General features: G+C 42.9%; 1 long non-coding RNA gene across 1 annotated transcript in view; it reads right to left on the reverse strand.

Moving 5' to 3' along the window:
• Nucleotides 1-2,973: 2,973 nt before the first annotated feature.
• LOC131348611 (uncharacterized) overlaps nucleotides 2,974-10,050 on the reverse strand; it is a 30,753-nt gene continuing 23,676 nt past the window's right edge. The window contains exons 2-3 of the long non-coding RNA XR_009203959.1: nucleotides 9,807-10,036; nucleotides 2,974-9,684 (exon numbers count right to left, since the gene is read on the reverse strand). This is a non-coding gene — a long non-coding RNA (uncharacterized LOC131348611). The remainder of the gene's footprint in view (nucleotides 9,685-9,806; nucleotides 10,037-10,050) is intronic.

Consider the following 10,050-nt stretch of genomic DNA (forward strand, 5'->3'; position numbering starts at 1 on the left):
ACCAAGTGGTGGAAGCTGAAAAAGGAGAAATGTTGTGAGGAATTTAGACAGAAGTTGAGGCAGGCTCTGGGTGGTCAGGTAGTGCTGCCAGATGACTGGGAAACTATAGCATAAGTGTTCAGGGAGACAGAAAGAAAGGTGCTGGGTGTGTCATCTGGAAGGAGGAAAGAAGATAAGGAGACTTGGTAGTGGAATGAGGAAGTTCAGGATAGTATTCAGAGGAAGAGATTAGCCAAGAAGAAGTGGGACATGGCCAGGACTAAAGAGAATAGACACAAATACAAGGAGTCACAGCGCTGAGTGAAGAGAGAGGTGTCTAGCAGAAGGCATATGATGAGTTGTACACTAGGTTAGACACTAGAGAAGGAGAGAAGGACTTGTAGGCAGAGGGATCGAGATGGGAAGGATGTGCAGCAAGTTAGAGTTATTAAGGATAGAGATGGAAATGTGCTCACAAATGAGGGAAGTGTAAAGAGGAGATGGAATACTTTGAAGAGCTGGTGAATGAGGAAAATGAGAGGGAAAGAAGAGTAGAAGGGGTGAACTCTGTGGAACAGAAAGTAGATAAGATTAGAAAGGATGACGTCAGGAAGGCTTTGAAGAGGATGAAAAGTGGAAAGGCAGTTGGTCCTGATGACATCCCGGTGGAGGTCTGGAAGTGTCTAGAAGAGGCAGCAGTTGAATTTTTAACTAGTTTGTTTAACAAGGTTTTAGAGAGTGAGAAGATGCCTGAGGAATGGAGAAGTGTGTTAGTGTCGATCTTTAAGAATAAGGATAATAAGTGTAAATAATAATTCTGTGAGCAGCAGTATGGCTTCATGCCCAGAAAGAGCACAACAAATGCAATTTTTGCTCTGAGAATGTTGATGGAGAAGTATAGGGATGGTCAGAGAGAGTTGCACTGTGTGTTTGTAGACGTGGAGAAAGCGTATGACAGGGTGCCAAGAGAAGAGTTGTGGTACTGTATGAGGAAGTCAGGAGTAGCAGAGAAGTATGTCAGAGTGGTGCAGGACATGTATGAGAGGAGCAGGACAGTGGTGAGGTGTGCTGTAGGTTAGACAGAGGAGTTCAAAGTGGAGGTGGGACTGCATCAGGGATCGGCTCTGAGCCCCTTCCTGTTTGCTATGGTGATGGACCAGTTGTCAGAGGAGGTCAGACAGGAGTCTCCTTGGACAATGATGTTTGCAGATGACATTGTGATCTGTAGTGAGAGCAGGGAGCAGGTGGAGGAAAACCTGGAGAGGTGGAGGTCTGCAGTGGAGAAAAGAAGAATGAAAGTCAGTCGTAGTAAGACTGAGTACATGTGTATGAATGAAAGGGAGGGAAGTGGAACAGTGAAATTACAGGGTGAAGAGGTGAAAAAGGTACAGGAGTTTAAGTACTTGGGGTCAACAGTCCAGAGTAATGGAGAATGTGGGAAAGAGGTAAAGAAGCAAGTGCAGGCAGGTTGGAATGGGTGGAGAAAGGTGTCGGGAGTTCTGTGTGATAGAAAAATATCAGCAGGAATCAAGGGGAAGGTGTACAAGACAGTGGTGAGACTGGCCATGCTGTATCGTTTAGAGACAGTGTCACTGAAGAAGAGACAGGAGTCAGAGCTGGAGGTAGCAGAGCTGAAGATGTCGAGGTTCTCTATGGGAGTGACACGGTTGGACAGGATTAGGAACGAGTACATCAGAGGGACGTATAAAGATGTAATAAATGAGGATATGAAGCAAGTGGGTGCAAGTGTTGAGGATGCAGAAGATAAGGATAGGTAAATGAAGAAGAAGATTAAATGAAACGTTGTATAAGCGGCCTTTTTGTTTGAATATACCGTTGTATACATTTAATGGAACTTAGTTGAATTACCCCTGTAGTAGTATGGTGGTCAGTTTGTTTTCAATAAATTCTTACTGCTGAATAATTTGACAACAATTGAAGATAAGATGAAATCCTAAGACTACATTGCAAAAGTAGGTTGCATCTGCAAGTGAACCACAGTGCAAGTGGTTGAAGCTAAAGGCTTCAAAAGGCAGGCTTTTTTATTTTCCTTTCTTTCTTTCTGTTTTTTTTTTGTCAACCTAAAACATTTTAATGTACACTATTTTCCAAGAGACATACTTGTTTTTGTGTGTGCAAACATGAATATCACCCCCAGGTGGTGCATCATTAGTGAGTTCCTAAGTGGTAATGTTGACACATGCTGTATCTGCATCACACAATTGTCACCCAAATGAGGATGGGTTCCCTCTTGAGTCTGGTTCCTCTCAAGGTTTCTTCCTCTTACCATCTAAGGGAGTTTTTCCTTGCCACAGTCGCCTCAGTCACCTCAGGCTTGCTCACTTGGGATAACATCTAGGACTGTTGGTCTGTTTGTCTGTTTATATGTTTGTTGTTTTCTTATGTTGTTTCTCATGTAAAGCTGCTTTGAGACAATTCTCTTTGTTAAAAGTGCTATACAAAAAATAAATTGAAATTGAAATTGAAAATTGAATAACATGGTCATCAAAATCCACACACAGATCAGCAAAGATTAGATTTGGTATACAAATAACAATATGAAAATATTAAAGACCAGATATTTACCACACAGTCATTAAACATTTAACTAATTTTACTTAATAATACTTTTGCAAGAGTGAGATATTGCGAAATTGTGTTAATATCTCAGTGACTTTGTGTGTGCATGTAAACTACAGGTAAGTAACAAGCCAGTATGTGGTAATGGGTAGGTATGTGTAAATATCTATTTATTATCAACATGTATTTGTGTGTACTCCACAGGCAGTAGCATGCAACATTAAACACCAGCTAGGTACAATACACTTTCTTGCTTTTACCTGTAGTGTACACAGTTACTTGTAGACAATAAACACCAGATAGTTCCTCACACCTACACATTACCCAGAGAGCTGATAGAATTTTGGTTCACATCTGAGCTTATATCAGGGAAGAGAGTGCAAAAAAAAAACACACAGAGTCTGTGTTCTAATAGCAAATTTACTGTGACAGACAGAGTATTTATACAAAACAAGGTAAAATCTTTAAATGTTATCTATAGGCAACATCTGTAGAGAAAAAGGCGTCAGCAGATAAGAGATGTGGTGGCTGATGTGTCCACTGAAGGGTTCAGGAGAATGAAAGAGAAAGTGAGCAGTGACTGTTACATGGTGTCTGTGCTCGGCCCATGTTTATCAGAAAAGAACAGAAAGAATTTCTAGGCTATAAACCAAAACATCACAATGTCAGCACAGCTCATCCCTATAATGCCCAGTTCAGTCCAAACAGGACCTGTGAGCACTCTTAAGGTGCATCAAAGACAGTCACACTGCTTACTGGGTCATCCCACAGCCCCAACCACAAAAAACAGCAGCTTTTTAAGGCTGCGCATACTAGAGATCAGAGGCATGTCCACCAAGAAGCAAGACCTCATTTATCACGTCAAGTGAAACTGCTTCGTAAGTGTTGTTAACTAATGCGCCAACGGATCACCTAACACAAGCGGAGATACACTTGAAGATACACAGTGATGACAAAAAGGTCAAAATTTTTATTACAAAAACTGGTAAAACGGAATGCAAAAATCCGATATGATAAGTGTCAGACAAATTGCAAGTGATTTCTAAAGCAAAGACACAGGCCAAACTTCCACCACACTGCTGTTGAGGCATAAGACTAAATAAACAAGAGCATAAGGCCTCTACTAAGAGCATAACAATCATGTTTTCCAAATTACTTACTCTCTACGCAATGGCTGATTAAATCTGAGAACCACAAAATGAATGACCAAAGAGTCCACGAAACTAGTGTCTAGGAATGTTAGCAGTTTTAGTGCCTGTCAGATTATCAAAATCATTATCATTTTTGTATATGTATATGTGAAAAAGTGAGATGAGATGAGGCCCCCTTAGGGCTGCTTGATTGCTGATTTTCTCCTTTCTTAGATGTCACTACAACAGGGCACCATTTCAACCTGCCTGTGTGGATCCACTGAGGTTGTGAGTCGTTCAGAATGGTGGTGCATGTGACAGCTATAATCAAGTGGGAGGGGCAAAGTCTCCTTTCCACACTTTCCTGGGGTTAAGAAGTTTTACCAATACAGCATCACCTGGGAGAAAAGCATAAGTCTATAATCTCAAAAGGAGATAGTTGTGACATTGGAAGCAGTGTCATGCAAATTTCTGAATCTAACCGATGTTTTCTCAGAAAAACATGTAGATACTGAACAGCAAATATTCACTTACCCTCACCCACAAAACACAAGGTGCAATACCAGCGGACACTTGTATGCCTCCCCGCTACTACCTGAGATGCATTTAAAATCACTTACGGATATTAACCAAAAGATATTTAACCATCCTGGACCAATAAACACCAGAGACTTATCATAATGTTCGCAGCTAATGTCTGCAGTTTACACAGATAGAAAAAAAGAAAATAGTAAACACCAGATATTTACTCAGACATACATACCATTTACATACATACCATTTATTTTATTGCCTGTGGAGAACAAACAAATGCATGAAGATAATATATACCAATATATTAAATAAATAAACAAGTAAATAACTAAATATGGTTAAATATGGTAAACACATACAGATATTAGCCACAAGAGAAATGATTTGCAGAGAAACAAATATATTACGAACCAGACATTTACCACACTCATCCACAATACACCAGACACTGATCAACACTAAGCCAATGAACAACAGATACTTGTCAACATGTCTCATATATTTAACCACACATGCATATCAAACATCAACTACAACTAGCATATTTTTCTTTGATAGCACCTGTGGAATAGAAACACATGCAGATAAACACCAGATATTTATTCATACCTATTCATTACATGCACAATAAGACACTTACTGGCATGCTGAGAGGTCATGCTCAAAGTTGGCTTGCTTTACACATAGTGCAGCTGGGGCTCTCTGCCATCCCTGAAATATAGAGGTCTGATGGAGTAGGCAGAACATTGCAGACAGAACACATCAAGAACTTTTCCATCATCATTCCATGGTCCAAATGTCCTGCCATGTCAGGACACTTTCTCGTACACCCTTCCACCTTGTCCAGCTGCCCTGTTTTTTCATGGCAACTGCCTTGGCGTGCTGAGTTTTCTCCTCCGCCTTTGCGGACCTCCCTCTGTACCATACTGTGGTGTACCTACTGTCCAAACGATGTCAGCATGCTGCAGTCAATCCTCAGCCTCCATTAGTCCTCTGTTTCATCCTTGCTATCTTGCAGCATCATAGCCTGGCATGCCTTTGATGCTTTATACTCCTCAAACACTGATGTCACTGACAGCTGCAACTTGCTGCCTGTGCTGCCCGAGCATCTTGGGACAACCAGCCACCTCCTTAAATAGGTGTTAATCTTCCTCTCCAATTCCTCGGCAGTAGAGACAGGTACCTCATAAACAAGCAGAGGCCAGAGCAGTCTATGATCTAGAAAACCATGTTGGTAAACACAGGCCTAATATTTGATGGGTAGGATGTCATCCAGGTGTCTACTTGGATAAACATCTCCCTCACACTCTGCTTAACATTGATGTCTGCCCTATACCACTTCCCTAAGCTCTTCACTGGTCTCTCTTGGACTGGTGGGATGATGGTATCTTTGATCCTGAAGCAGAACCGGTCATAAATGTGCCCCTTCCTCAATACCAGGCTTCTGGACATTTCAGGTTTAAACTCCATCCTTGCCCAATTCAGTTAGCTCAAACAGATCTTCCAAGATTCATCTCCATTCAGGTACTAATTTTGCCATGATGGTGAGTCACTGCACCCTGCCGCAACTTCTCTGCTGACTTAACGAGAAGGTTCATTGTTCAAAAACAAGATTACTGAAATCGTGTAGCCATTGAAAATGCCCACCTCTAGCCTCTGCCATTCGGTGGCGAAGTCTCCACAGGTGAATCGCATGTTGTCATCGTAGCACTGCAAGAGCTTCTGGAAATGGCTGGAAAATTACAAGGTATCATCCCATATACATTAAATCCAGCCACAGGTCTGCCAGGTCACCATGGTTCCTCTTCGTATCTGCGATAATCTTACTGATTATGCTGGTGTGCTCAAGACAGCCCACTATCCCTGGAAATCCCCCTTTTCAGGCAGACGTGAGAAGTGAGATGGTACGGAATTGCTTAATCACTGTAGAATTTTCTTCCTTAGGGATGAAACATCATACAACGACTAGCTAACAATCAGTGAGGAAGTCCTTCTTCCATGCCACTTTCAGTAGCTTCCAAAGTCGTCTGCTGAGCCTTTTGCAACATGGTCCTCACTTATAGGGTCGCTATGGACCTAGCAAATGTGCTCCTCCACCTCCTCCTTTGTTGCTTTCAGCTGCCCTGATCTTACATCGCCCAAAAGTTTTGACAGATATTTGAAAGGATTCTTGGTGAAATCTGTCTGCTCCTTCATTCATCGCTTCCTATCCCTGCAGTGACATTCAGCTGTTCAGAAGGTCTTAACGCATACCCTCAGGTTGTCACGAATTTCAGTGAGTGCTAGTCTCTCATCCACTGTTGCATCACAAAATGCCTTCCTCAGCCTCCACAGATCCCTTTTAAAGATTGCTATCTCCTTCATATGTTTGTTTTCCTTTAGCTAGACATATGTTTTAACATTTGGCTCTTTTTTTACAAAGCAATCAGCACCTATGCTCCAAATAATGGAAGCCATATCCTTCAGCTTCGTCCCCACATCTCCTGCCAAGGCTGTTCCCAGCACCTCGTCCACATCATGATCAAACCTCTCCCACTCCTTCCTCGCCACTGCAGCAGGCCAGTTCTCTGGTTCCTTTCAGACTTCTACTACATATATATCCTGTCCAGGCTGTCTAATATCCTGTGTACTCTCCACCTCTATCTGGTGCTTTGCGTCTTCTGAAACATCGATGATGCTAATCCTGCTCCCTTTTTCATCATGTGCCTGGAGAGTCTGGGGGCTGTTGTTTGCCTCCTGCCCCAGCCTCTCCTCCATCTCCCCAGGTGTCCCTGTGTGTTTACATTACGTTCAGGTTTCAAGCACTTTATCTTTGACTGATGTATCTTCAGACACCCTCTCATTTTTAACATATAGTTCTTATAGTGAAATAAGTTTTGACTGAAAAATACATTGGTGATGACCTACAGCCAATGAGAGAGCAATATACAGGCCAGCGGGAAGTTCGGGGAGACGTTATAGACCACAACATCAGCAAGCATGGCTTCGATTGGAGCACAATATTATAGTTTAATAGAGTTTATAGATTTTTACCAGAAAAATGTCTTAAATATAGTATCAGAATAAATAAGCTTTACAATTACAGCAGACAGAAATAAAGCAGAAATACTTGCTTGACCAGCAGCAGCACACTACAAAATGATTCATTTGCAAAACACGCAATCCTTGTTCCCTGCGTCTCCCCAATCAATTCCTCCACCATAATCTTTTCTTTTTTGCCCATTCACTGCAAATCAGCGCACAGACCATTTGGACAGCAATCTTCTTGTAGGATACCATTTCCAGTCTCATGTAAGAGCTCTTGTGATCTTGCGTTATTTCCTTATCATTTCTCGCATGCATTTGGTTGTGAAAAGTAGGTTGTGAACCAGACAGAGTTGACGCCGATTCTTCCCATTGTGAAGTCATCAATCCATCGTGCAATGTGAACACATCAGCAACTACCCCTGATAGTCATGTAGTATGAAAGCAACGGTGATGCAACAACTTTGAAAATTGTGCAGTGTGAACTCGGCATTAGCTGTTCCAAGGTCAATTGTCCATCATGAGAGGTCAGAACAACAGTCTGTCTGTAGGCCGATGATCCTCCCCCGCTCTTACTAGATGCTGGGAGTATCTTGTAATGTACCTTTCCATAGCGATTAGCAGTGGATTACTCCTCGCGGAGGTTGTGCTTCAGCTTGCCAAACCTCCTGAATCCAACTTTGGTCTTTCCCAAATGTCAGCCATCTTTGCAAGCTGTCACCATTCTTCCTCGGTCACCAACTTGTCTTTCCAAGTGGTCAATGGGTCAACCAGAAAAAGATCACAACTGGCCAACCTTTGCAGGTACTCGGTCCTGCAACATCTGTGATCCAGTGGAACCGCTTCTCCTCTCATTCTCTCCTCCTTTTAAGTACCAGTTCAAGGCTTGGCTACCTCTCTGAACTGCAATAAATAACAAATACTTATCAAATGTCTCAGATATCTACCCAGACATATCTGTCACACACTAATTAAATAGCATATTTTTCTTTGATTCCAGCTGTGGAAAACAAAGACATGTAAATAATAAACACCAGACATTTACTCCTTTGGTTTGCAGGGAAACAAATGAAAATATCAGATGTATCATCACCCTCACCCATAAATCATCCTCATAATCGTGGTCTATGCCATCCGATAACCAGGGGAGGTCACCTTCCACAGTATTGCCATGGAGCAAATGATCCTCTAAAGCAGAACCGGGAATATCACAACTGACCAATCAAGGCAAACCATTCACAGTTGTTCTATGTCGGATATTGGAGGTTGAACACCTGATGATGTCAGATTATCAAACCAAGACCAATGGATTTCTTGAAAGGTTCAACCAAACACTGAAGAGGATGCTCCTGTGGGTGTTAGACGAGGAAGGGAGAAACTCAGACCTACTCTTACCCTATGTGCTCATCGCGATCAGGGGGGACTACTCAAGCTTTCACTGAGCAATCACTATTCAGACTCCTCTTCAGACAGCGACAACAGGGCCTTCTAGACGTGAAAGGTTCAACTGAATACTGAAGAGGATTCTCCTGTGGGTGTTAGACGAGGAAGGGAGGAAATTACACCTACTCTTACCCTATGTGCTCTTCGCCATTCGGGAGACTACCCAAGCATCCATCAGGCAATCACCACTCAAATTCCTCTTAGGACAGTGACCAAGGTGCCTTCTAGATGTGAAGGGTTCAACTGAACACTGAAGAGGATGCTCCTTTGGGTATTAGATGAGGAAGGGAGGAACTTAGACCTACTTTTACCCTATGTGCTCTTTGCTATCGGGGAGACTACTCAAGCTTTCACTGGGGAATCACCATTCAAACACCTCTTCATACAGCGACCAAGGGGCCTTCTAGACATGAAAGGTTCAACCGAACACTGAAGAGGATTATCCTGTGGGTGTTAGATGAGGAAGGGAGGAACTCAGAAGTACTCTTACCCTATGTGCTCTTGGCCATCCGGAACACTACCTAAACATCCTCCAGGCAACCACCACTCAAACTCCTCTTAGGACAGTGACCAAGGTGCCTTCTAGACGTGAAACCTACAGACCTACTCTTACCCTATGTGCTCTTGGCCATCCAGAAGACTACTCAAACATTCACTGGGCAATCACCATTCAAACTCCTTTTCAGACAGCAACCAAGGGGCCTTCTAGACGTGGCTCGAGAGGCCTGGGAGGAGCAGCCCTCACCCGAACAATCAGTTGTGCATCATCTTCAGGAGATGCAAGAGCTGATGGATGAAGTAACTCCTATCATCTGCAAACATGGACACAGATCAAAGAGACCAACAAAGAATCTACAACCGTCCAACACAAGCATGGGAGTTTCAGCCAGGCAATCGGCTGAACCTCCTCCTACCTGATGCTACCTGCAATTTCCTTGACCGCTGGCAGGGCCCCTACATGACAGCTGAATGGGTGGGAGCCATGAACTACCATCTGCAACAGCCAGATGAGCAAACAAAGACACAGTTGTACCACGTCAGCATCCTGAAAAGACGGACAGAGTCTGCGCATGCTACGTCTGATTTTGCTTGCTCCACAGATCTCAAGGAGCATACCTTGGTGCAGAAAGGGGCTGATCTCACTCCATCCCAGAATGAGTACTTGACGGAGTTGGTATATCGGTTTGTGGACATCTTCCCTTCCAACACAGCTAATTAACATAACCTTTCCTGCTAATATATCCAGGTTACGCAGACAGGAAAACATGTAAATAATGAACAACAGATATTTACCAAGACATACATATTATTAACCAGCTACATACCATATACTTCCTTGATACCGCCTGTGGGGTACACA

The sequence above is a fragment of the Hemibagrus wyckioides genome, linkage group LG28 (assembly GCF_019097595.1).
Source record: "Hemibagrus wyckioides isolate EC202008001 linkage group LG28, SWU_Hwy_1.0, whole genome shotgun sequence".
NCBI lineage: Eukaryota > Metazoa > Chordata > Actinopteri > Siluriformes > Bagridae > Hemibagrus > Hemibagrus wyckioides.